This window comes from Salvia splendens, chromosome 8 (assembly GCF_004379255.2).
Source record: "Salvia splendens isolate huo1 chromosome 8, SspV2, whole genome shotgun sequence".
Classification (NCBI taxonomy): Eukaryota; Viridiplantae; Streptophyta; class Magnoliopsida; order Lamiales; family Lamiaceae; genus Salvia; species Salvia splendens.
The window spans coordinates 8,381,968-8,388,796 of record NC_056039.1 but is presented as its reverse complement, the minus strand read 5'-3'; positions in this window follow the sequence as shown (position 1 = coordinate 8,388,796).

Genomic DNA, 6,829 nt, shown 5'->3' with positions numbered 1-6,829 from the left:
GGTGGGCACCCAGTGTCCAAATGCCGGGGTGGGCACCCGGAATGCAGATGATGCTCGGGGGGTACCGGCGACACAGGGGACGCCGGGGGACGTCTATCGCCCCAGTGTTGATTTTTCGACTGGTTCGTCGCACACATCGACGCCAACGGAGGCTGCTCCTCCGGCCCAGTTTGACACTTTCTCCTTCGATGACTTGGGGATAGATCTTTCCGGTATTCCGGATGCTCCCGTTCAAACGGGGGGCGCAGGGCGGGGTCGGAGCGCCCCAAAGAAGAAAGGCAAGGGGAAAAGGGTCGGCGAGTCCTCGCAGCCGGGTGAGGACGACAACGCGGTACGGAGGAGGTGGACGAACGCGGAGAACGTCGCGCTGTCCACGGCGTGGGTGAGTGTTTGCGACGATCCTCTCGTTTCGAACAACTAGAGGATCGTCAACTTGTGGGGCAAGATAGCAGCAGCCTACCAGAGGTTTTGCCCGGAGGGGAGGCCACGCAATGGGGAGGATTGCCGGAAGGGGTGGGACCGAATCAGGGTTGCGGTCTCCTGATTTTCGGGCTTGTACACCAACGCCCTCCGCATGATGAGCAGTGGGCAAACGGAGGACGACTGCAGGAGGATAGCGGAGAAAGCCTTCCCCCTGAAGGGGGTGTACAAGGAATTCACCTACTGGAACTGCTATCTTGTGCTGAACGACTCCGAGAAGTTCCGAGTAGGTGTCGACTCCGGCTGGCCGAAGAAGCAACGGTTGAACTATTCCGGTGATTTCAGCGGCAGTAGCGGTGGTTCCCACGACCTCCCTGAGACGGCACATGAGGTCCTGACCCCTCGTTCGTTTGCTCGCCGTACTCGCCCGGTTGGGCACATGCGGGCTCAACGGGATGCGAGGGGGGTCGCCGGGGGTTCACAGGAGGTCCAGTCGGCATCCCCCCTTGGCCAATCCACAGCGGATCTCAAATTCTTCGCGCGTCAACAAACGCGCGCTCAGATGGTCAAGACGATGGCCGAATGGCGGGCGGCGGTGGACCCCGTGGAGAAGAGTTTGCTTCAAACATTGCTCCTGAGCATGCAGGAGGATTTGGAGGCGGCACGGAGGGAAGCCGCCGGGAGTAGAGGCGGCGGCGACGGAAGCGGAGGCGATGGTGGCGACAGCGACGGAGGAGACGACGACGGCGACGAGGAGTGAATTATTGTACTTTTTTTTATTATTGTAATTTTTTTTAGTATTGTACTTTTTTAAAATTATTGTACTTTTTAAATTTTTAATAGTATTATTAATGTTTCCCGTATATGTCTCGTAAATTAAATTCCGTATATTGTGTGATTGTTAATTATGTCATTTTATATAATTGTTATTAGTGATGTGGCTATTGATGTGGCTGGGCTATTTATGATGTGGCTAGGCTATGGTTGGGCTATTTATGATGTGGCAGGAGGATTTTTAGTGCTGATGATGTGGCAGTGGCTAGGCTATGGCTAGGCTATTGCTGGGCTATTCCTATAGTGGATGGACTAATGTGTCATTGGAAATTGTGTAAGTTATTGGGCTACTGCCAATGTGTCATTGGAAATTTGTTGCGTGGGATTAAAAAAATGGAAATTGGGCTTGGGCATAAGCATCGTCATATCTTGAGTAATTTTGAAAAGGAATACATGAACTTGCATATTCGAGCCCAATTTTAAATGATTATTTGGTTTAGAAATGCAATGCTTCTTTTCTCCGCGTGTGTATGTTTATGCAGTATGTTGTTGAAATTCTCACTTTCAATTTAGTTGGTTGGCCACACTTCAATTTATTTATAATTACACACCATCAATTTAAACCATAGCTCACTGTCTCACCATTTCAAATTTCACTGACAACCTCTGACAAATATCTTAATATTACTACAAGAAATTCAATGCTGGCCTTTACTTATCAAGATTCTATCTCATCTGTGGAGATGATCACTGAGCTGCACCGGCTGCTTCATGCATTTGCTTCAAGAGAGAAATGAAGAGAGGCTCGCTGAAGCTCACTCAAGCTTCGGATGTTTCAGTAGCCGTCGGATGTAGAGTTAGTTTAGGGATTAAATCCTAGCCATTGATCTAACTAGCCGTTAGTTCTTGCTGTGTTTAAATAGTTGGTTAGTTAGTTAGCTAAAAAAGTTTTTTCCCACTTTGTGATTCTTGTAATCAGTCGATTCTCTCTCTAATAAGATTCAACATTCTCTCAACTTCATCTCCTTTGATCAACATCAATTCTACGCGATTCATCTACAAACGTTTCAAACAAATTGGCGTCGTCTGTGGAAAGTTTGATCGGCGTATTCTTGAGCTGTTCTGATCTTGTGTTTTTCTTTGGGAATCGAATCCACGAAGAAGAGGGCCTCTAGGTTCGAGGTAGAAAAGTTTACGGGCAAAAACGACTTTGCTCTTTGGCGCATGAAGATGAGAGCCATGCTGATACAGCAGGGTTTGGCGTCCGCGTTGACGGCTGAAGAAGAGGGAGAAAAGGGAAAGGCAGCCATGGATGAGAAGGCGGCTGCCAAGAAGGCTGAGATCGAGGGAAAAGCGCATAGTGCGATCGTGCTCAGCCTTGGAGACAAGGTGCTTCGCGAGGTTGCGAAGGAGAAAACGGCGGCGAGCATCTTGTCAAAGTTAGAGGATCTTTACCTCACAAAATCCTTAGCAAATAGGCTGTTTATGAAGCAGCGCCTCTATTCCTATAGGTTCTTGGAGGGGGCCGGAGTTCTGGAGCAGTTAGAGGAGTTCAATAAAGCGGTAGATGACCTCGAAAACATTGATGTATCCATTGGAGACGAGGACAAGGCGATTCTGCTATTGAACGCTCTACCACCTTCATTTGATCAATTACGCGATGCTTTTCTATATGGTCGTGATAGAACCATCACATTGCTTGAAGTTCAGACGGCACTTAGAGCAAAAGAGCTTCAGAAATGTGAGTTGAAGGCAAATGTTGTCTCAAATGTCGAGAGCCTCAACGTTAGAAAGTACAAAGGAAAAAAGCTATTCAAGAAACCTCAAGAAGCTTTCAAGAATGCTTCGAGTGGTCAAAAGGAAACGTGATCCTGTCATTGGTGTAAGAAACCCGGTCACTTGAAAAAGGACTGTTTCGCTTGGAAAAGGAAGCAAGAAAGTGAAGGGAAAGCGGTCAATTCAGCTGAAGGAATGGTTGAATGTTGTTGATGATAAGATACTGGGGCCTTGGATTATGGACTCTGGTTGTAGCTTCCATATGTGTCCAAATATCGACTGGTTTTAGGAGATTGGGGAGGCAAATGGATCTATAGTGTTTGGGAATAATCAAGTGTGTTCTATACAAGGTGTTGGCACTGTGAGATTGCAGGCTGGTGATAATAGAGGCACTATAGTTCTGAGTGGGGTCAGATACATCCCTGATGTGAAGAGGAATCTGATTTCACTCGGTTTTCTGGAGAGAAAAGGGTGTTCCTTCAACTCTATAGATGGCAAAATGGAGGTGTGTAAAGATGGAAAAGTGCTTATGAGGGCAGAGAAGAGAGGGAGCCTATACTACATGGTTGCACTCATCTGCAGTAAGAATTCTGTTCAAGCGCACAATGTGGCGTCAAACACACTGAATCAGTGGCATACAAGGCTGGGTCATCCATCTATGGGGAGTGTGAAAGAGCCGGTTAGAAAAGGGATTCTGAAATGCCCAGAAAATGGAGATGTTGTTCCTTGTGAAGAGTGCATCTTAGGAAAGGCCAAGAAATTTCCATACTCCAGAGGTACCCATTGCTCTTCTCATCCTCTAGATTATGCTCATAGTGAAATCCATTGGGGGTGGCTGATATTACATGAGTGTTATTGATGATCATTCAAGAAAGTTATGGCTATATATATTGAAGGAGAAATCTAAGGCTTTCAAAAGGTTTAAGGAGTGGTGTGCAGAGGTAGAGGCAGAAAAGGGCATGTGTTTAAAGTATCTTAGAACTGATAATGGACTCAGATACTTATCTAAGGAGTTTGATGAGTTTTGTAAGTCTAAGGGTATCAAGAGACACGGGACCGTGCCATTAAACCCCCAACAAAATGGGGTTGCGGAGAGAGCAAATAGGACTATCCTAGAAAGGGTAAGGTGCATACTTCTTGCCTCTGGTATGGAGAAAAGGTTTTGGGCAGAAGCAACCTCTACTGCTGCTAAACTCATGAATAAGTGTCCATCCTCAAGCATAAATGGAGATACCCCAGACTTTAGATGGTATGGAAGCCATGGCAGATACAATGAGCTTAGAACTTTTGGTTGTAAGGCCTTTGCTCATGTGAAGCAAGAGAAGTTAGAGGTTCGGGCATTGAAATGTGTGATGTTGGGGTATTAACCGGGAGTCAAAGGATATAGGCTTCGGTACATAGAGCCTAGAAATGGAAAGGTTATTATAAGCCGAGATGTAATATTCTGGGAAAACGAGCTTCCATTCAGAAAGAAATCAGATGATAAGAAGTCAGATACTGTAGTTGATGCAGCTTCAAGTTCCACTTCTGGAATTGAGGTGGAGCCTATGATTCAGATGGAGCCTGAGCTATCTGATCAGAATCTTGAAATTCCCTCTGATCCAATGCTGAATGATCAGCAGACTCAACAACCTGATTCAGCAAATCTGGAAACCTGGAAGCTTGCAAGAGATAGAGCTACAAGGGTCAGTAAGCCATCAACCAGATATTCAGATGCAGAATTTCTCTTCTATGCACTGTTGGTGGCAGAGGAGGTTGAACACTCAGAGTCTTGCTCTTATAATGAAGCTATGCAAAGTGAAGAAAGGGAAGGTGGATGCAGGCTATGATAGAGGAAATAGAATCTCTATTGAGGAATGGTACATGGGTGTTGGTGGAGAAACCGAATGGAAGAAAGGTTGTGAGTTGCAAATGGATTTTTAAGAAAAAGATTGAAGCTTCTGAGGTCAGTGAGGTTAGATTCAAAGCTAGACTTGTGGCTAGAGGATTCACACAAGAACATGGTGTGGATTTTGATGAAGTCTTCAGTCCAGTTGTTAAACATGCTTCTATCAGGATATTATTAGCAATAGTGGCAAGGAGAGGCTGGGAGTTGGAGCAACTTGATGTCAAGACGGCCTTCTTGCATGGTGATCTCAAGGAAACAATCTATATGCATCAGCCCGAGGGATTCATCAGACCAGAGGATAGAGGGAAAGTCTGCCTTTTAAACAAAAGCTTGTATGGATTGAAACAGGCTAGCAGGCAGTGGCATAGGAAATTTGATGATCATATGCTCAGTACTAGATTTGTAAGCTCTAAATATGATGAATGCGTGTACATTAAGAGTGAAGGTGGAGCTGCTGTGGCATTCTTGTTACTCTATGTTGATGACATGCTTCTAGCTGCAGCATGTATGAAAGAAGTCCAGAAGGTGAAGAATGATTTGAAGGCAGCATTTGAAATGAAGGACCTTGGCCCAGCAAAGAGGATCCTAGGCATGACTGTGATTAGGAATAGAGAAGAAAAGAGGATATGGCTATCCCAATCTGACTATGTTGCAAGAGTGCTCAGAAAGTTTGGGATTGAAAATTTGAGAGATGTGTCAGTTCCTATGGGTCACCATTACAAGTTATCAGTTGAACAAAGGCCAAAATCTGATGCAGAAATGGCTGAGATGAAGAAAATCCCATATGCGAGTATAATTGGGAGTGCAATGTATGCTATGATTAGCACTCGGCCTGACATAGCCCAAGCTGTATCAGCAACTTCTAGATACATGTCTAATCATGGGAAGGAACATTGGTCAGCTTTGAAGTGGCTAATGAAGTATTTGAAGGGAGCCAGCAACTTGGGAATCTTGTTTAATGGTGCAAGAGAGTATGAAGATGATGTTTTGGTTGGCTGGTCTGATTCAGACTATGCTGGAAACATAGACACTAGAAGGTCCCAATCCGGGTACATCTTTACTATATACTGCTCTGCTATAAGTTGGAAGAGTAGTCTCCAAGCTGTGGTTGCCTTGTCCACCACAGAAGCAGAATTCATGGCTCTTACAGTAGCAGTCAAAGAGAGTTTCTGGCTCAAGGGTATTTTGAAAGATTTTGGGATTGTTCAAGATTCAATGGCGATTGGCTGTGACAATTCGAGTGCTTTGTGCTTGGCTAAACATCAAGTTTATCATGAGAGGAGCAAGCACATTGATGTGCGCCTACACTTCATTCGGGAGAAGATAGAAGAGGGTGAAGTGAAGGTATTCAAGGTGAACACAGCTGAGAATCCAGCTGATATGCTCACAAAACCATTGCCCAAGAATAAGCTAGATTTGTGCATGGAGCTTATGAGTATATGCAGAATGAAGTAGTGGTGAGCTAAGTAATCAAGGTGGAGATTTGTGGAGATGATCACTGAGCTACACCTGCTGCTTCATGCATTTGCTTCAAGAGAGAAATGAAGAGAGGCTCGCTGAAGCTCACTCAAGCTTCGGATGTTTCAGTAGCCGTCGGATGTAGAGTTAGTTTAGGGATTAAATCCTAGCCATTGATCTAACTAGCCGTTAGTTCTTGTTGTGTTTAAATAGTTGGTTAGTTAGTTAGCTAAAAAAGTTTTTTCCCACTTTGTGATTCTTGTAATCAGTCGATTCTCTCTCTAATAAGATTCAACATTCTCTCAACTTCATCTCCTTTGATCAACATCAATTCTACGCGATTCATCTACAAACGTTTCCAACATCATCATTTTAGTTTTATAGTGAAAAAACTACTAACTTTATGGTTATTGAAAAAAAAAGTAACGTTTCAATTGTCCAGGAAAAAATTATGGTCACTGAGCTATTACTTCACTTCTCAATTTTTTGCAGGGCTAGCCATTTTCAACACGA